General features: G+C 37.9%; 1 protein-coding gene and 1 pseudogene across 2 annotated transcripts in view; one reads left to right on the forward strand and one right to left on the reverse strand.

Moving 5' to 3' along the window:
* The window catches only part of LOC113038752 (mitotic-spindle organizing protein 2), a 1,160,083-nt gene that overhangs the window by 47,951 nt on the left and 1,089,947 nt on the right, over positions 1-22,185 (forward strand). The gene's annotated exons all lie outside the window — the stretch shown is intronic.
* Positions 1-22,185, reverse strand: part of LOC113038719 (tankyrase-1-like) — a 74,423-nt pseudogene that overhangs the window by 30,378 nt on the left and 21,860 nt on the right.

The raw sequence follows: 22,185 nt of genomic DNA on the forward strand, positions 1-22,185 counted from the left end.
TACCTTGCGACCGTCGCTGGCATGGCAGTTGACGTTTAACGGCGTGAGCAGGGCCATGAGCTTCTCTTCATTTCCGCTCCTGAAGCAAAGCAGCATTTTAAAGAACAGAGGGAAACAGTAAAAAAAAAGAACAAACAGAAAAGATGAGGAGTGATGGGTTAAAGGAGAGATGGGGTCATAATCAAAAGAGGAGGAGCACATAAGATGACAAGCATCTATCAGTGGCTTATTTCATGGAACATAAAGTAGTAACCGACAGTGTACTTTCAATATAAAATGTATCACATGCCTATGAGTGGCACTTGTGGATACCATATATAAAGTTTTCTCTGTTATTAGAGTGAGCCATAGCTTGGAGCTCCAGCCTTGTGGCCTGCAGAGGTTTGACTCATCAGCACCTGCCAGCGACTCCTTCACATCTCGCCAGCAGCCCAAGCGTGACCAAGTATGACAGTGTTAGAGAAACCAGACCTACGGCCAAAACCTTGTGCCATCTGGGGCCAAAGATGCCACTCTAATCAAAAGTAAACATGTATTTATATAGCACCTTTCAAAACAAAGTTGCAAAGTGCTGGTGAACAATGGCAAAGGGAGATATCAGATGCAGAACAATGTAGTGGAATGCTTCGACGTCAAGTTGTCCATCTTTGGAAACGGTCAGGTTCTTGCAAGCATGCAAACACAGACTTGTGTCGACTCTAGAGGTGCTTTCCTCAGGTCAAGCCTCACAAAAACAGTAAGGTTCGTGTAGTTGCTCTGGTCTCCTCTTGCCAGTAACTACAGATAACTGGCTTCAGTGAACAACACGAGATCCTTCATTTAAATGCACACTCTGCCGCCGAGATGGGAAAATAGGACTGGCTGGGAGATTACAACTGGGAAGAGAGGCTGAGAAATGGGTGGGTGTCATCAATCTTCTTGATGCGTTTGCAGATGCATCCTGGTCTTCGGGAGATTACCACTTAGAGGGAAGCAGGCCATAAGTCAAACCCGACTTTCTTGTGAATTGTTTGTCTGTCTATCGGCTTCGTCCATCTTCCATTCTGCAAGTCTCAACAAACAATTCTCAATTCATAGGGTTACATGCGGGGTGGGGGGCGAGATCAACTTAATTCCACAACAATGCGGCCCCCGTGATCGTACATGTTCCTAATGATCGGTGGAGGGAATTACAAGGCCTTTGTAGTTCCTTTCTCTCTTGATCATTAAAACAAAAAGAGTCCTGATTTGTATCCATGCTGCGGGCTGTGCCTCAAGGCAGGGGTATAAAGAGGGGGGCAAAGCCAATGGAGATTTAAATGTAGAGTATGAAAAGGAACATCTTTTCTCCGTGACGAAGGCAGTGACTGCTGGGATCGCAGGAATGTCAGATGTTACCAGAGGCAGTTTTGTTTCACCATGGCCCAAGTGTTTAGTGAAATGGAGTTTCCTTGGACAACAGGTGCTCCCTAGCTCCTTCACATCCTCTTCCTGTGGTTTCACCTGCAGCACTCGGAAACCAATTAAAACCGAATTCACCACATGGAATAAAGCATTCTGCTGCTAAATGGAAACTCAAGCTTCCTCCAGGCCATCACATGTATGTATGAAAACCCATCTACGGAGTCAGAAATCCCTGGTCTTAAAAGGACCTTCTCCGACACATGCATTAATTCACTTCCATGTGCACAGACAAAAGAAAACAGTGACTATGGAAACTGTACAAGAGCATGGAATCATGGGAGAGTGGGAAATTAGACAAGGAAAGCTTGAGAAGGCATGTACTCACCTCGCAGCTTCCAGGAGTTCGTCCTTCTTGTATTCGCCTAAGTGATTACAAAAAATCATGGTGTCAGAGGCAGACAGGATGAAGGACGTACAGCAGCAGCAAGAAGCCAGAGTAACTAAGTAGCAGTGGACCGCCGGCAGCCCCACACAGACACTCTCAAACACATGTACACACAGGCATCGGTGCACCAACGCTGCCTCGCTTTCCTCTCGTTCTCTGCCTGTCTCTCTCTTCTGGTGGTGGCGTCACCGAGCACCAACCCCTCTCGCCTGATAAAACCGTGGCACTGAGCAGACTGTGGACGCGGCATCGGCAGTGTCTTGGATACGACGGACGAACTGACGCATATCCCTGTTCACTCCACAAATTAAATGGCTCTCTTTCTCAGGCAGACAGACACCACACACACATATACACAAACACACACACACCCCTCCCCTTGTATAGTCAGTGAGCCTGATACTTCCCCTCCACTGTCTATTTTATGTTTGTATAAGAGGAGCCGTTGCCGTGATAACATGAGATAAGGGGGGGGGGGGTATGTAATAAACAAATGCCACCAGCCCCGCTCTTTCTCCCACCCCCTTACCCACAATACCCGGCCTCTCAGCCAATCAGAGAGTCTCAACTAATTCAGCTGTGATTCCTCCCCACCCCCACATGTGCGCGCTCTCTCTCTCTCTCGCTCTCTTTCTCGCTCTCTCTCTACTGAGGCTTGTGAAGACAAGAGAAGTGAGGAATAAGGGGGGAGGATGCAAAAAGACAAGTCCAATGAGGGAGGGAGTGGAAAAAGCAGCAGAAAGGCATGTGAAAATGTTGTGGAGAGGTGGCTATCATGACATATGTGCTGCATGTAGGGGTGTTTAAAGCCACAAAATGGCTAAAATAAAATTCTGCAAGCAGGGCATGTTTGGCAGTCGCAAACAAAAGGCCATGAATCATCACGAGTGGGGAAGGATGGTAATAAAGCAGAAAACAGCCTGTCTGGAAGACTCATTACATCCCCGTGTGTTCGTCAGGCCATCGGTTGTGTGTTTTCACTGAAAGGGCGGCCAACCTCCCAGTCTGGTGGCCCCCCTGCTGAGAGATCCCAATGAAGCACGGTGCAAAACACAAAAACACGTATAGGGTCTACAATTATGTTTTTGCCAATAGTAGGCCACAAAATTTCAATAGCCTACTTTTGCAGTTATATCGTTTTATAATTAAACTGTATATAAGATTGAGGGGATCAGGGAGCCCCCATTATGCCTGGCATTGAAACTGCTTTTGAATGCATGATTGCTTCAAAATTCGCTATCGCACGCACTCTATTTATACTATGGAGTGGCAGTACTTACTACTTACCACACATTTTACAAGATTAGATGCTTGTCAGTGGTGCTCAGGATCTGCACATCATTCTCCATCATCCTCAGTCATCTCTCCTTACTCTGTTTATGTGATAAGTGAAACTCTATGTACTGCAATGTGACAGGCAACCATTAGCAATCGTTATTTGTTTTTCCGTGCCTTTTTAATACGGATTCATGCTTCGGGCACACCCCCTAACTTTTTTTATTTGGTGCTTGGCATGTGTTCATTCTCGACTGCATGCACATACATAATGGGGTTTTTCACCCCAGATAAACAGTTCTAAAGACCTTTTTGGTGTCTGACTGTTGACTGGCGCAAACCGGGGAGACTAAACGACCAGAGTTATAGAGCGTGTTTAATGGATAGCATAAATTTCACTGTGTTACATCTAAAGCACACCATGAGAGATTGTCGACGGCAAAATGAACCAGGAGTGAAATCTTGTCACGTCCAGGTCTGGTATTCTGAGAGTTTTTCTTGCTTAGTCAGTATTAAACCACCGAATGTCCCCGGGATAAATCACCTCCAGAACGCTAAGTGACATTATTGACAGGAAGGAGAGCTTTAAGGAAAAAAGAAAGAGAGAAAGAGAAAGAAGAAAACACCACAGATGGTGAGGCAGAAAATATCACGACTTCAGAAACTATTAACGAGCTGCCTGCCAAGTTTAGCAATCTTTCATAACAGCATCAGAGAGACTATTAGTCTAGTCATACCGTTACAGTCAGATGTTCTCTCTGCATGAAAAGAATGCATGTTTACCCAGACGCTAAAAAGAAACATTTCACAATATAAAAATTATCTAGATTTATACTTTAACTGAAGTACATGTGAGTAGTGCAAAACTCACCAGCAGTAAAGTGTCCTGAATTGCTGCTAGGTAGTTGCTAAAGAGTTCAGAGTTTTTGCTAGGAAATAACTGGGCAGTTGCTAACTGCTCCAAGTCTATGACCTATCTGAAATATTCTGACATCTATTTAGGAGATATGCATTGGTATCAAACACTCACCTTTATAAACCATTCCTGACTCCGATTCTAAGCCAAATATGAGGGATTTCAATATTAAGGATGTGCAGAGCTTAGAGAGGGAGCAACAATCCAGCATGCTCATAACACCAGAGGAAGCTGCACTTTGAACACTCATTTCGAGAATGATTTTTGTCTGGGGTCCCAGAGCCCCCAATGTTATAAAAGTATATAATAATAGGAGTAATTTTTAAATAAACGTAATATGTTACTTTCAGGCTGCTTTAATATGATCTCATCTAAAAAACAGTAGACAAATATCAATGAGAAACTATGCCTTTGTTTTACCATACAGTATCCCTTTTTATTTTTTTTAGGTAATACTTTTAACAAAGATCGGTCCCACTTTATATTAGGTGGCCTTAACTACTATGTACTTACATAAAAAATAAGTACAATGTACTTATTGTGTTCCTATTGTATTTTAAAACACTTTTGCTGCTATTGAGGTGGGATAGGGGTAAGGTTAGGGAGAGGGTTGGAGGTATGGGTAAGTTTAAGGGTGGGTTAAGGTGTAAAGTATGGGTCAACAGTGTAATTATAAATGTAATTACAGAAATTAAATACAGATGTAATTACAAGTAGTTTTTTTTAAATATAAGTACAATGTAAAAACATGTATGTACACAATAAGTACATTGTACTAAATTATTAAATAAAATGTAAGTACATAGTAGTTAAGGCCACTTAATATAAAGTGGGTCCCAAAGATCTATATAATTGATTAAAATTGTCAGTTAAAACTTGACAAACTGTTACAAAAAATATATATTTTTTCAAATAAGTGCTGTTCTTTTGAACTTTCCTTATTGAAAGAATCCTGATCATGTATTAAAAATGACAAATGTTTTCAACATTGATAAAAAAGGTGAAATGTTTATTGAGCACAAAATCAGCATATTAGAATGATTTCTGATAAACAATGTGACACTGAAGGCTGGAGTAATGGCTGCTAAAAATTTAATAATAACATGTTAAAATACATGTGACCGTGGGCCACAAAACCAGTCATAAGTAGCACAGGTATATTTGAAGAAATAGCCAACAATTCATTGTATGTGTTTTCTTTTATGCCAAAAATCATAAGGATATTAACTAAAGATCATGTTCCAGTAAGATATTTTGTAAATTTCCTACTGTAAATATTCTCAAAACTTAAAGGGGACCTAGTTTGGACATAAATGTGTGTTGGCAGTGTGTGTACACATCCACCCTACAATACAATTTATAAAATTTCTAATCGCGATTACAATTATGGATGCCACAATTACGTAGTCGTTCAAAACGGCAATTAATCGTTCAAAGTCCACTTATGCTATTCTGCGTGCTTAAGATGCTTTTTTCTTTCTTTCTACATGCTACCTTAAGGGTTTTTCCCATTATTTTAATTTAAGTTTTAGTATGACGTAATGCAATTCATATTTACTTTTTTATAATTTAAAGAAGGAACCAATCCGATGTATATTTGACATCTGAGGCTTAATACTATAGAAAAGCACTAAATGTTTTTCAGTTAAGAGTGTTTTTAGCTTTTTTATTTTCACATAAAAATATGGCATGCAGCTGCTTCAAACAATAGTATAAGCATCATTCAATGGTAAATTGTGATAATCGTAATTAATAAATCGCAATTACAATTTCAAGGGAATAATCAACAATTATGATTTTTGTCATAATCATGTAGCCCTACCCTATAATGATAAAAATCCACCCATTATTTTTTTTTAATTCCCATAAATCATAAGCAGTGTCTCCTAATGACCTATCTCAAGCATTGGTGCTAATATGACGTCACATTAGCCACAGCCTTATTATAAGATAGAACCGACCTGCGCGAGTTCACAGACAGTTGTGCACAGTCCGCCACTGCTGAACTGACAAGAATTTCTCCCAAGCGTTTTAGGTGTTCTGTAGCTGGATGTATGAATCCACATAGCTCTCTCCATTTACTTCCAAAATCTATCTGAGCTGCTGAAGACAAAGTGGGTAAATTTTGTTTTCGAGGAAAATGCTCCCTCAACATTACAGAAATGTGTTTATGTCTGTGCGAATCATTTACTGCTTTGTGAATGAGTGTCAGTATAAAGCAGGTTTTGCACAAAAGTTGCTCCTGAATGATGGAGCAATGACAGCTGTTCATGACCCATCTACACCTCCAGAAGAAGTATCACACGTTTGTTTTCCAAAATTGCCTTTCTGAAAGAGCTTCTTGCTACTCTGTAAGGCTAATGTTGCTAAAGCTACCACTGTCTGTCTGTTTTCACTGACCCTGCCTTCATGTGTTACTAGAATGACATGAATAGGAATGTGATGGTTAAAAATTGCATATGAAAGCAATGTGAAATATACCGCTTGAATCTGTCAACCTCATAAATCACTTATAAAGTTCGCATTAGCATCCAATGGAAATGAGACCAGCTATGTTGCTATTTTTATCGTACTGTGCAACCCGTCTGTGTAATTCATAAATAATCTGGCAGAGTGCAGAATTCGGCATGACACCGGTTCGAACATATATGGCTGAACACTGCAACTAGCAGTTTCTGACATTTTCAGTGCGTGAGAGAGTGTTCTGTTATTGTCGGCATGATGCCGGTGCACAAGCTCTTGAAACTCCACCCACTTCTGAAAAGGGGGGCGGGAGCACCAGCTGGTTTTCATTTAAAGAGAAAAACACAAAAAAACAGCATGTTTTGGCAAATACCCTAAAATTTCAACTGAAGAAAATTTCAATTTCTTCAAGTTATAAAAAATTATTTGTAGGGTATTTTGAACTAGAACTTCACATACACACTCTGGGGACATCACAGACTTATTTTACATCTTATAAAAATGGGTGTAATAGGTCACCTTTAATTTTTTATAAGTAATATGCATTGCTAAGAACTTCATTTGGACAACTTTAAGTTGAACCCTAAGATTCCAGATTTCAAACAGTTGTATCTCGGCTAAAAAAAAAAAAAGAAAAAAAAAAATCTAACAGAAAAAAGTAAACTGCAATAATATTTCACAATGTTACTGCTCTTCTGCATTAAAAAAACAAATAAATGTCTTGGTGAGTATAAAGGACTTTAAATAACTAAACTAACTAACTAAATAAATAAATAAAAATGAAAAAAATACATTCTTTTTTTGTTGTTTTTACTGCAAATTATAAAACATTTTTTTTAAATGCTCATGAATAATACAAATGAAAAACAGCAAATGATTCATGTAAAATTCATTGAAGAATTTATCGGCTTGTATCTGTTGTTGTATCTTTACTAGTCTATACCTTCAGGATGTGCACAAATGATCATTTCCTCCCTCTTCAAACACTGCCACTGAATCAAGGCCTAATCGCCTCTCTGACTGAACCGTGAGTACATCGGTTGTTTGAATTTCAGTTTATTTTTTGTGTGGGTGGGTGAGAGCAACAACTCAAAGTAAACATGCGCAGCCTGAGGACAAATGACCTGCCTTTGATTTCTGGGCCGACACACTAATAAAGTGCACTTGGCAAAGTGATAGAGTGCACTTCAGTCTCTTGCTGTGAAGGGAGTTGTGTGCGTGGTGCACGACTGCGAGTGAGGATAGGTTAGGGGAAGTTGGGCATGTGTGGTCAGGGCGACTGGACCCCTGCCTAGCTGACTCAATAAAAGAGGATTTAACGGGACAGGTAGGTGGTGATGCATCGTAAAGGTGCTCTCCTCATAAGCCTACGGCTCCTTGACAAACACACTTTTGCTGAGATATGATGGGAAACGAAGGACAAATCCTGTTTGCTGCGCCACACAATTTTCTTTCTGGAGCCAAAATAAACATTGGGAGATTAGCTTAATTTCCTCTTCCTACACCGTGTTCGTCAGCACACGTGTTTTGTCTTAAAACCTCTTCTTTCGGAAGAAAATCAGTGTTAAATGATTATCTGAACGTTTCTATGACACTTTAAGCAGTTATATGCAAGAAAATTTTATATAATACAAAGCGACTTACAAATGAGGACAACAGAAACAATCAAACCAATAAAAGAGCAATAATATGTAAGTGCTGTGACAAGTCCCGGTTAGTCTAACGCAGTACAAGCAGCAAGTTTTATTTATATAAATATATAATTAATAAAAAAAAAACAAGTAGATAGAATAAAAAAGAATAGAAAAAGCTAGTATTAGAGTCATGATTTTTAATAATTAAAGAAAACAAGAAGATAGACTAGGAATAGAAAAGAGAGTGCAAGTGTTAGAGAAAAAAAAACTCCTTACTTTATAGGGTCTTTAGGACATAACTTCTGCATGAAACTTTCTATTTCTATAAGATTCAGTTCAGATGTGCCATATGAAGTGATCTTAAATGCAACTGCTTTTCTGAGATATTTGCAACCATAAATATTAGCTAAACTCACCTGTATTAATCCATGAAATTAATTCCACCCATTTAATTATTCAAAGGCGGCACTGAACAAGCCAGTGAACTAACACATTTGTATAACCACCGTCAGACAAAGATGCGACTGTGATATAAAATAATTTCCCTTCAAGGGCTTTTTTTCCCCACATAATTTGCATATATTTTTTCTTCATTCATTTCACTCTAACTAGCTTTTCAGTAGTAAAAACTTGAGGAATTTACGTTTTTACAAAGTGGAGAATTTTATGGCAGGAGTGGCCTTATGGGTAATGTTTGTGTCACTCTGCAACCCATTAAAGGGCTTAATGCTTCATTTCAAATAAAGGGAAAGAGATAGGGAGACTGGAAAAAGATATCTCAGGCAGCACAATTAACTTAATAAATCTCATTTATAACAAATATAAACTAAATATATAGCCGAAATATCATCTTTTTCATTAGCGTCTACACTGCGCGCCAGATAAGCGCCCACAGACCCGCACTAACCAGCAAACTCCTTCATTCCTCCCATTAACTGGCAAATCCGCATCTCATTCCCAAAGCTGATTGAGGAAATAAACCATATTGAGAGGAGCTGCAATGTTCACCTTCTGTTAATATAACTCATGAGTCACAACTCTAGGCAAGAGAGACCCAAGTGCACTACCACACAGACGAAAGCAAAAGACTGATGATGCCTCTGACAAGACCTGCAACTCAAATGATTGCTTTGTGGGCTGCAATTTATATAAACACTGTGAAAAAACCCTTTCGGTTTTGGATCAGTGACTCCAAATGGAAAGTTCTTGGGACTACGCATTAAAAGATCACAATCCTGAGACATGGTCACAGTTTACAGACGGCAAAGTGGATCCCTTCTGCCAAACGGAGCGCTGGGAATTGGAACCTAAGCCACGGAAAACAATCCAGCTGAGTCCTTGCCTCTCCTCTGGCTACACCGGAGAATTTAGCTGTCAATCAAAACCATGGCATACCCTGAATGAGCCATTAAAGAGAAAAATGTTTTAGGGTCTGAGCCGTAAGGTATCACTTCCATTCAGTCAGGACATTCATTTCACATCCTCAATACCAGGAAAACATAATTAAATATAACCATAATTCAAAATATTGCTTTTTCAGTAGCCTATGGCTTACTAAAGTAAATAAGCAGCACAGAAGCTAATAAGCAAACTAAAGAAAGTATCTCAGACATCAAGAGCCCTAAAGGATTCTAGTGGGTCATGTACTGCTAGGATAGAATCTTAAATAGTTTTTCTCCATATTGAGATATCAGTTGTTCCCGGTGTGGTTTGCTTAGCAATGGATGTCAATGCTGGTCGATGCATTGCAACTGAGGTGCATCAAAGTCCATTTAGAGCAAGTCAGTTCACTTGGTGGCCATGTTGGTAGCACACTCATTCTGCTGTTTTCTATCCAAACAAACAAATACACCTCCTACTTAAATATAGATGAATAAGAAAGATCATAAAAGTCAAAGTTCAATAACATATTTCAATAAATTCAGCAATAAAATCCATCAACAGCAATTAAATATAGCTCTTGCCTCTCAAACGATGCATAAAAAATACCAAAAATATATAAATATAAAACAACAATAAAATAAATATTTTATCTCATATAATAATAAAAACATTATTCAAATATTTTCAGAAATAATTAAAACTTATTCAGAAAGGATGCATTCAATTAATAAAAAAAGTCACAGTAAATACCATTATAGATAAATTATATCCTTTTTTATTGGAATTATGGTTATTAGTACTTTATTTTTAATGCGGACTTGGTGAGCATAAAATAATTATTTCAAAATCATTAAAAAAAATCTTACCTAAATCTAAATGGTTTTAACAACATTTACTCAAAATCTACTCCAAAAGTTCAACAATGGAATATATGCATTATTCATTGGCAATGCCGTTGGTAGATTTCAGAACGGACACAAGGGAGAGCTAACACGGCTGTTAATTAGACAATATCGCTCTATCACTGCTGGTTACCCACCACAGGAACTGCCATTTCACAGCAAGTCAACAATTAGAGATAACTGTCTACACAAGCAAAAATCTCTAGATCCAATGTTATGACTATGTCATTGCATCACTGCCAAAAATTCAACCCGGCCAATCATAAGAATCCAAAGCTCTCAAGAGAGCTCGTACAACAGAGTAAATCAGGACATGCTGCGGCCCCCACTCTTCTTCAGCTGTTTCATCCTGCATCTGGAGAGTTTGATAACTAAGCTCATTATTTCTGTTTCTCTGTTCCCCATGTCTTCTGTATTTCTGTATTCCTACCATCTTATTACAGGCAGGCCGGGCAGCCGGGCAGCCGTTCAGCCATGTGTAAAACCAGGCAATTACAGCTCGGTGATAATAGCGACCAAGGGCAACAGATAGCCTGGGAAGATGAATCACTTTCTTCTCCATCATGGGACAGGAAAACATCAGCTAGACCAATTGGCAAAACGTCAGATCTCCCGATGATTTTCATTGTCAGGTTTTCTGAGCCATTATCAGTGTGGACGGATTTGTCATTTCAGGAAAGATGCTGCCCCCCTTCTGCCACAAAAGAAAGGGAAACGGATAGGTGACAGCCAACATTGCGCAGTTGAATTTGCATGTTCTCATGGTAACCCTTCTGAGTAATGCTCTGGTGAATAAAGACAAATGAAAACTCGTGAGGGAGGATCTCAGGGCTGCGAGAATTCATCAGGGAGCCGATCGAAAGGCAGCACACCACGGTAATCAATGAGCTGTCAGGGATGGAGGGCAGGCTTGTCACAGAGGAGAACAAAGTGACGGAGCTCTTGCTGGGCCATGAGCATCTAACAGTAAGTGAAAATGGGTGGCCTTTAAAATATATCCGATTGGAAAGTCCATTAGCCAGTTTATTTACTGGCCCTTTTGAATGACTCCTTCACATAGAGGTAAAAAAAAAAAAAAACCTGTATTGAACTTTGGCAAAAAAATATTACACCTATTGGGAATTCTACTTGACTTTTTTGTAGTGGTGGGGCCTTCAAAGGTTAGATCATAAAAAAACTTAAATGCTGTCACCTATTGCCCATCCTCATGTCATCCCAACACCATTCGTTAAATTATTCGTAAAGATTGTTGTAGTGAAATATGATATACCTGTCCCTTCATTTTTGTTCTTGTGTGTCAATCAAGTAAAGTTGAGCTTCCATCTTAACCATATTTGATAAGCTCCATGTATATATATGTTTATATAATAAATCTGTCACTTGGATTAAACTGCCCAATTCTAATGGATTATTCTCTGTCTTTATGACCTTTTTGATGTGTGAATGTTTTGAATTTTCACTGGATGGACAAAAACATCTGTTCTGAAGATAAATCAAAGACTTACGGTAAATTCACATGGGCATCAGCTTCAATGCCTTCTGTTTGCTTCGAATGGAGGGATGTCGAGCACTGGTGAACTGAATTGTAGGTCCGTCACTGGCGTTACTCGCAACAGAAGTTGAAGTTTTTTTTAGAACTTTTCAAGTGCCAACGCAGGCATCAGCCAATCAGATCCCCTTATTAAAATACCCTAGAGCAAAAGCTAGCCAATCCTGTTCATGCAACTCCAGAAAAGTAAAGAGATTGTCTATTGTCACTATTACCATCAAATTATTTTGTTTTCTTGACAGCCGATGCCGATATTGATATCTTGGAAAGCAGGGCGGCTGATGGCCGATATAGTTTTGTATTTAATGTAATATTTAAGAAATGTAAAAATTTGAAAATTGATTAAAAAAAGAAATGTGTAAAATAAACATGCTTATACTTTAAATGAATGTATTTTTCATAAACAAACAAATATTTAATACAAATATAATTAAAAAGTAAGTAAACCCTTTAACGAACAGGGCACTCAGTATTCTGCATGAAGGAGGAAGTGAAGCATAATTTGAAATCATGAGTTTCAAGTTTGTCGATCGCGCATCTCAATGAAACTGAACTCTCCTCCAGTCCATATTCAATTTGCACGGACCGACAGTCACGCAGAGTACATGCAGTCGTGCAGGATACAAATGCACACTTCATAAGATCGCACAGCGGGATTCAACGGAGTTTGCAAGGTTTTTGAAATTAGATGTTCATTAGTCATTCAAAGATCTGTTTAAATTATATAAATGTGTGTTTGCTGAATGCTGACAGCAAATGAGAAAATATTATAATGTTTGCCTTTCTATTCCTAACAATATAAAAAAGCAATCGTTATAATACTTTTTGTATATATTTTAATTTCTTTGTTTAACAGTTCTATCTGATTATTAGACAGACTACTGTATGTGGACAGAACGGTTAATGACGACATCGAACAAGAGGTAAAATGTGAGCACTGTTTGTTCAGGGGCTGCCGTACTCAGCACCATCAAAATAAGAGTCAAGAACTCATCTGCCAAACAGAAAAACTTATCAGCCGATGCGATATATTGGGCAGCTACTAACCGATATGACTGTTGCTCCAGGTTAATGTACTGTTATGGGTTTGGAACGACATGAGGGTGAGTAAAAACTAAATGTTTTAACTAACATACAGACAGATAAACAGTTCAGTCATTTCTGAGCATCTAAGACCCTGATTAAAACTCTGATTCCTCTGAATATAGGATTTTACGCATTTCTGGTTCTGAAACCCAGTTAAATCTCATGATAGTGGGTTGAATATACCAAATAAAGTGTTTTCACTATGATTGTGGGACGTGGGAGTTTCCTGATGCCTTACACAGTCACCGATGTATCTGCTCCACTTCTGGTGTGTAATATACTTTCGCTGTGGGCATGCAAAAAGGATTATGTTCCTGCCGCAATAAGAGGTTTATCCTCCTCATACCGGGTATAAGAAAGGACTTAGTGAAAAGCCCACCAAATGAGGAATAAAGCAAAAGGAGAGGGTGGAAGGAAGGTGCAGAAAATCTTCCTTAATAAAATGGGTCATTAAAAGAAAAACACCACACCAACAATCTGACGTCGCCTTTGCGTTTAAATTGATCTCCCTGAATAAACGCGCAAACGATACTTCAAAAGATCATTTGCCGGAGACAAACTGAAAGGAAAAAGTGAGCTGTGACCTTTTCTGCTGTAAACCCCTACACTGCCATTTCCATTCAGATCCGACTTTCTCTTCGTTTGCACGGCCCCCGCTTCTTCTTCTGATGGGTTTTAGCTTGTTTACTGCTGACAGCTTTGTGTGCCGGTGTACGAAGGCGATCTGGCCCTGACACCGCAGGCATCCTGAGCTGTGAGCACAGAGGACCCATTTAATGTTTTCTGGCTTTAAGGAGCCTCCCTGCATAAGCCCGGCCGGCTATATGCACTACGCTGCTTGCTAATCTGTTCGATGCTCCTCAGAACTGTCAGGGAAGCCAACAGCACCTGCCCGGAAACAGGCAGCTTTCCCAGGACGGCCAATACGTGTCCAGCACCCTCAAATACGCCGTAGCTCCTGCCGCAGACTCTGGGTGTATGTGTGTCTGAGGCGAGTGCGAGCTGAAGAGACTGAACCAGCACCTCCCTCTGGGAGCTAATCATAATAACAACCTGAACACTTACTGGGCTATGACTTCCTTAAGAGATGCTATTTGTATACAGGGCTAAAGACGTCTCATTTAAGGCTTTACAATTAAGGCCTCAATCTTTGAATTACACACAAGCAAGGAAGCAAACTATGGTCTGAACATCTGTGCATTGTCATTATATCTGTAGCCACTGGTATGACACCATCCTAACAGATTTAGCTGAAAAAAGCACTAAATGAAAGCAAACTGATGGAGTGCCGTGCTCCAAGTCTGACGACGGGAACCAGCAGGATGCAATCTGTGAGCCTTTTGTTTTGTCAGTCTGATATTTGTCCAAAAGCTCACACTGAGTCTTGCCCACAGGGGGGCAGTGGGAGTCCCACATCGCACGTCTCTGCCTCACTAACGCTCTTTAATTCTCTCATTTTACATAGACACCAAGGGCCAAAAACACACAGCGTTCCCACTGGTTCTTTCTGCAAACACCACAAGAACCTGATTTCAGATCACTGTGTAATTAGCTGCTAGAACTTGGAAAGGCTTTTAAATGGAAATCAAAGTTTGTTGCAACATCACAGTCTGCCAGCAAACTCTGTTTTCCTTATGTAAGACAAGAAATACTGCAGTATGTGAGTTACGGTAATGTGAACTGGCAAGTCTGGGCTCTTTAGGGCAGCGATATCCTCGTGGATCTGTAACTGACCTTGGCTAATCTGGACATCAAATGAGATCTGCGCTACACAAGCATGTACTGTCAGGATCAATAAGACTCTGCACGTTTATAATCTTAAACTGGGCTAATCTAGCAGGAATCGGCAAACAGAGGAAGATAAAAGACCGCAGTGCATGAAATCCAGGTACAGAAGCAAATCTGAAAAGTGGAAAATAGGAGTGGAAATCGTTAAGACTCCCCGAGACATGTCAATTGTTACAACAACAGCAGAGAGGCAGTTCTGCAAAAAATCTGTACTAAAATATGTCTGCTCTGACTTAATAAACAGGTGGTTCTTCAACTTTGGGCATTTTTGTGTTTCAGAGTGGATTGTTATTATTTTCTATAAAGTATACACTAAAATTGTCTTGGATTGAACATTTTACTATGCCTTTATTGATCATTTTTATTTTTCAAATCATACATTTATATTCTATGTATGTATAGACCGTTATCATGCCATGTCCCAGACCCAGAATTGAAATTTTGGATAAATAATAATAAAAAAAAAAGTAAATCACAAGAACATAAATACACACACACATTTTTTTACCTTGCATTTATACATAAAAATATAAATCATAAATTTACTTTTTATGCATAATTTCAAATCAAGCTGTAATTCTCAAATTATAAAAACATTGAACAAAAATATTTAACTGCATTTAGTTAATTGTATTTAAATTACACATGAAATTAAATTTTATTCCAAAAAATATTTAAAATATAATTATTTCTATTTTTTTTTAATTATAGAACAATTATATATATAATAAATGAATGATGAATATGATGGCGATGATAATGACAGTTTTTTTCTTTAAAGTTTATACTGTTTTCTATTTCTAAAATGCAATCTATTCATGTTATGGCAAACTGAAATGTCATATGATCCTTCAGAAAACAATTTAATATGATCAGTTTTTAATAAGAGCTTGAACTGGTATTTATGGAACAATTATAAAGTCCATGAACAAATCTTTGCCTGCATGCCTGATGATAGAATCTTAATAGGAATCATAAAATGGCAACTCTTAAGACTTATTACACCCCAGTTTGGCCCAGTAAGACAGAGGGGCTGATTACACTGATTTAACAGCCCAGTGTCCAGTGTCCAGTGTAGAGGATTGATCAGCTTTATACGCCCACAAGAAAGCTCTGACCATTAAGCTAAGTAATTAATAGAAGTTAATGTTGCCTCAGATATCCCTCTTTGTAAAATGGCTCTGTGAACTCCCATTATCGAAGCTCCTCTGGGTGCTTTATCAGCAAAAATTAATGAGTTTTCCCCTTTTTTTCCCTAAAGAGAGCCACAGGAAATGTATTTTTTTATCAAAAAAAAAATCTAAAAGCTGTAAAACACTAGAGGAAAAACATGGTATAAATGGAGCTGGGAGAGTATATTCAGACATGATCAGAGTAAGTGAGAATCAACAGAACATCATGCTAGATACTACCGACATGCATTCTCACGTTACATTAATGAATGTGTCAGAAGCTTTTATCCAAGGCAACTTCAGAGTGTACTTTAAGTAAATGTGCTTCCTGGGAATCAAACCCACAACCTTAGAGTTTTCAGTGCCTTGCTTTACCTGTTGAGCTATAAAATTCTAATTTTCCTTTTAGCTAAGATTCTCACTAAGGGTTGAATAAAATTCAGATTGATGATAGATTAAATGTTCGGGTCTTTGCACAAAGCATTGAAGTATAATGAAAGCGAGTGGCTGTAAGCAGTAACCCGTTGAGCTGCATACAAAACAAGGTTTTTTTATTGTGTTAAGAGCATTGATGAGGGGAAAAGGTATAGAAGAAAAATTATAAATCTGGATTTCATTCCACATAATGAGCTTTGTTGCTGGGCTTCTGGGTGCTCTGTATACTGCAGACAGGAGTGGATAATTCAGGAGAACATTAATTATTCAGAGATAAACAGAGACTCCCTTGATCTGAAGCTCCACAGGTGGGCTGAAAAAAGATCTCACGCTGGTCCTTGAGCTCCTGGGTAAAAATGGCCCCAGATCAATGAGATATGTCTCACATCAAATTCCCAAGTTACAAAAGGTTCTGCTGAAGGATCTCCCTCAAATCTGGGTCTAAAACCGCGTTTCCACCGCAGGAACTTTACCCAGGAACTAGGGACTTTGGCCTGGTACTTGGTGTGTTTCCACCGCAGGAACCAGGAACTAAATTAAGTTCCGGGGATAAAAAAATGCCCCTCAGAAAGTCCCTGCTGGCGAGGTAGTACTTTTTTAAAGTTCAGGAACTTTCGGGGGCGGGACTTTGGCGCTAAACATTCTGATTGGTTGAGTTCACGCAGCATTGGTTGAGTTCAACCACCATTTATTCGGATCAACATTTTCAAAATATTACTGTTATTGTGTCATGAAATGTAATTTTAAAAGTATTTCAGACGAGAATGTAGTTGTTTAAAATTCAAATCTGATGTTTATTTATAAAGACAGCGCCTATTTAAAAATGTGTTTCAATCAGCGGGAGCTCAGTCCTCATGTATCCGCCGAGAAGCAGCCTCAGCTTGGACAGACCTTCTGATATGTGCCGCTGGCTCTGATGTGTCTTCAGTGGTTAAACATAAAATATAATTCATTTGCGGGGTAAATCTAACAGGTTTTCTCTGGTCTGTATTCAATTTACTTATATGTTAAAATGAAAATAAAAAAGGCAAATTTATATAATATTTCGTTTCATTGTAATGGCTGCATATACACATATCCCTGAACTAAGTACATTTCTGCAGCTGTTATTATGTTTAAATGAAAACGAAAGTAGGCAGTGGTATTTTATATCCTATTTCGTGTTATTGTATATATACTGAGGGGAAAATTGCTTTAGCCAAAGCCATCTGAGTTCACGCAGCATTGGTTGAGTTCAACCACCATTTATTTGGATCATTTTAAAATATTACTGTTATTGTGTCATGCAATGTAATTTTAAAAGTATTTCAGGCGAGAATGTAGTAGTTTAAAACTCAAATCTGTGGTTTATTTATAAAGACAGCGCTTATTTAAAAAATGTGTTTCGCCGATCTCAGAGACGGTGAGCTCCACTCGATCACCGGGAGCTCAGTCCTCATGTATCCACCGAGAGCAGCCTCTCCTGGGCTAGACCTTCTGATATGTGCCGCTGGCTCTGATGTGTCTTTAGTGGTTAAACATAAAATATAATTCAGCTGCGGGGTAAATCTAACAGGTTTTCTTTGGTCTGTATTCAATTTATCTATATGTTAAAATGAAAATAAAAAAGGCAAATTTATATAATATTTCGTTTCATTGTAATGGCTGCATATACACATATCTCTGAACTAAGTACATTTCTGCAGCTGTTATTATGCTTAAATGAAAACCAAAGGAGGCAGTGGTATTTGATATCCTATTTCGTTTTATTGTAAATATACAGTGAGGATAATTACAATAGTCAAGGCGAGCTGACTGAAATTATCAAATATAATATATATATATATATATATATATATATATATATATATATATATATATATATATATATATATAGTTACACTGCTGTTTATAGATTTACCGGACTTGCGTAGTTGCAGACATCACACTCCCCAGTCAAATGCACAAAGTCTGAACTAACTACCGATGATGCACGTCCAAAATCAGCATACTTTTTTTTTTTTTTTTTTTTGTGGTCCTTTGTATTGAGAAACGCGCGCGGACCTACGTCACCAGTCATTTGCCTAATCTTCCCGGTACTTTACACCGCGGTGGAAACGCAGAAAGCAACAGGTCTGGGGGGAAAAAGTTCCTGGGAAAAAAAGTTCCTGGTAAAAATGTTCCGGGTAATTTCGGTGGAAACGCGGCATAAGTCACCAGTGCCTAGGGTTCCAGAACCATTTTAAATGATTCAGAATGGTTTCTGCCTGTTTTCAGAAATCAATGATAGAAGGTGAATTCATATTCCGATACAGATGAAACATACTAAAATGCTCGGAGGCAACAAGCCACAACTGAATCTACACTAAGACCTTTGTAGTTCAATTTATGAATGAATGACTCTTATGAGACAGTAGTGAATAAAACTTTTAGTGGAAGACAGAAAAGAAAATACATATTTAAATAAAACAAACAAATATTGAGGTCTTGAAATAAATATGACAACAAATGTTTTAAAAATTATATATATATATATATATATATATATATATATATATATATATATATATATATATATATATATATAGATTAGAACTAATAATAATTATTTCATGGGACACTGCGGTTCACAATCACAAAAGTACATTATTTGCATGTGCTTTAAAGCCTTGCCGGTTAACTAAAAAGTTAAACTATTTAAACTTTCACATCTAATTGCACTAATTCTGTCAAAAGCAAACAAGGTTTAGATATAAACACAGTTTGTTATGTCTAAAGTTACAGTAAACAGTTGAGAGAAAAACTCTCTGTGCCAGTATATTAGTGACAGCAAACTAATAGTACTAAAAATCGAATCTAAAAATCATGTAATCACTCTCATGTTGTCCCGAACCTGTACTAATACATTTTGAGAAAATGTGGATAACCAATAGGGCTGTCACTTTTAGTTTGAAAATCGACTGCACATTCGATGGGACCAACCAAAAAAAGTTTGGACAATTAAAATAGGAAATCAAAGCGACCTGATCTGCGTTCACACTAAACGCGAATAGAGCATCTGGCGCGAATGATTTCAATGTTAAGTCAATGTAGACACGATTATGCTTGTCTGGAGGTCTCGCGGTGCGGTAGACGCGAATTCGCCTCATTCACGCATCTAGTTACAGGAGATTTTGAGATTTTGATTGCGGTTTGTTATTTTGCAGGAAACTTCATGCGAATAAATAAGAAATATTACTGACTTGTGCGTTTCCAGCACTCTCTTTACGTTCGTCCATTATTTGACGTTATAAAAAGGAAACATCTTTTTTTTTTTTTTTTCTACAATCGATTCAATGGAACAATTGTGTCTTAAAAATCGAAAATGATTTTTTCACAAAAGTGACAGCCCTAGTAACCAAACAGTTGCTGGTCCCTGCTAACTTTGATAGTAGGAAAAAAATACTATGGAAGTTACTGAGGCCAGCACCGTGAAATGAACTACCATTCAAACAGTAAAAGTTGTGAACTTCAGATTCTGTGCTCCAAACAGGACAAAGGTTACAACTTGGCCTAGAGGTTCACGATTTACAGTTGTTAATATAACCAAACACAACCTGAAAGGCCTTTGCAGCAGACATACGCAGAGGATATAAGGGATTATCTGACCCACCCAGACGGACACAAGCTATGGATCAATTGCTAGATATAATTGACTGGGAAGAGACTGCCTGCAATGAAAAAGTAAATCTTATAAATAAAACTGCAGCCAGTTTTATTTTCCTGCTAAAATCCTGGCAAGGGAGAGGCAGGATATTATGCTGAATAGATTAAGCAAACAACCCCTCTTTACTCTGGTGCTGAGAGCTTTTCAAGATGTTTGCACTACAGATTGTTTTTATGTTGCAACATATCATAGGGCTCTTAAAACAGCTAGAGACTTTTTCAATTCACTTTGGGAAAAATATGTTCATAATAATATGATAGCAAACTCAGACGAAAGAGGAGCCCTAAAATTCAAAGAAGCCTGGAAATATCTAAAAGAACTACAGTCAAACAGGATTTATCTTAGATTTATTTTAGAACTAAAATTGAAGAGAGCTGGGTGGAGTTGAAAGCACATAGGTGAGAAAATAAACAAAGGAATTTATTCGGCTCTTCCTCTATCTTTTCATACATTTCATTTCTGTACTTTCTAACTAAAACTGATTGGGCAGCATGACCAAAAAAAGCAAACAAACAAAATACAGATATTCTGTTGGAAATTCAAATCAAAAATGTATTATATATTACATAAGCGTGTGGTAAATTAATGCCCGTTCCTGGTACTGCATCTCAATTTGATTATTTTTGGAACTTGGAGGCAAACCAAAAGGTACGATTATTCACAACAAATTAATAGGTCTGTCATCAGTACAAAAACAGCTTCATGTTATATAACACTCAAGGTAAAAACAAAAGAGTAAAAACAGCAGCTGAATGAGCAGTCATAAAGTACTGTTCGGGACATTTCTGTGATTGCAATGCACCATCGTCATCTCGCCCGGCCCTACCAGGTGATCATCAGCAGAGCAGTGGAGCAAAGATGATGTCCTGACAAGCTGTAAAAATGGCCGAGGTTGTTTATGTGATGCCAAGCAGCAGTTCAAACCAGCCATGAGGCCCAGCCATCTGTCCTCTCCAAGTGGAGACCAGGCTGGATGTCAAGACATCATGCAAAGAACCAGAAGGTTCTCAAAAACAAAGTAAAGCAGTGGTGCAGAACTAGGCCTATTTTTGCTTTATTGTGTTCTGCATTCATACTCCGGATCCTGAGTAATGAGCAGTCAAGCTGTCTGCTGTGAGATAGGTGGACAGATAATTATGTGACAGTGCATCCCTCTTTTGTACCAGGAAGGGAACTGACATGAACTACTTCTGGGAAGTTGACAAATACTGCAGTGTGACATGATATACAACATAATTATAACAGCACTTTGTAATTATATCATGCACCCTTTATAGATTCCTATTATTGTAACACTTACATGAACTCGTATTTTTATTTTATTTTTTTACATCACAGGACCACTTCAATTAACTGCTAAAGTAAATCAAGTTAAACACGTCACTTTCATATATATACACACACAAAAAAAATCCTTCTACAATACCATTCAAAAGTTTAAGGTCAGTTATTTATTTATTTATTTATTTATTTTTAATTAAATTTGCTTTAAATTGATAAAAAATAAGATAGTATGTATATATTAATATTAAGTAATATTAGTAATAATGAAGCAGTGCAACTATTTTTATCATTGATAATACAAATATTATTATTTTTCATAATTGTTTTCACCCTGAAGACTGGAATAATGATGCTGAAAATTCAGCTTTGTCGTCACGGGAATAAATTATATTTTTAAATATATTAAAATATATATAAATAAATATATATATACACACAAATATAAATTTTATTTTTGTAAATATATTTTGCCGGGTTGAGTGAATACCTTCTGTGTGTAAATCATATGACGCTAGTTTTTCTCAAATGAAATGGTAAAATACTCATGAAGTGACTCTTCATGAGTATTTACCAATCAGTTCTGGAGATGTTGTTTATGTATTTGTATCCTCATTAAGTGAGACGACAGATGTTGAAATCACCGCAAGCATTGCGCGCAGTTCAGCGTGTGTAGTAAAAGGAACCTCATGAGATATGATCCCGTATTATGAGTTTATGCTAAACAGATTGCGTAAATCAGTGGAAAATTAATAGAAATTATGATTCTATTTAAAGAAATATCAAGT

The sequence above is a fragment of the Carassius auratus genome, chromosome 21 (genome assembly GCF_003368295.1).
Source record: "Carassius auratus strain Wakin chromosome 21, ASM336829v1, whole genome shotgun sequence".
NCBI classification, from domain to species: domain Eukaryota; kingdom Metazoa; phylum Chordata; class Actinopteri; order Cypriniformes; family Cyprinidae; genus Carassius; species Carassius auratus.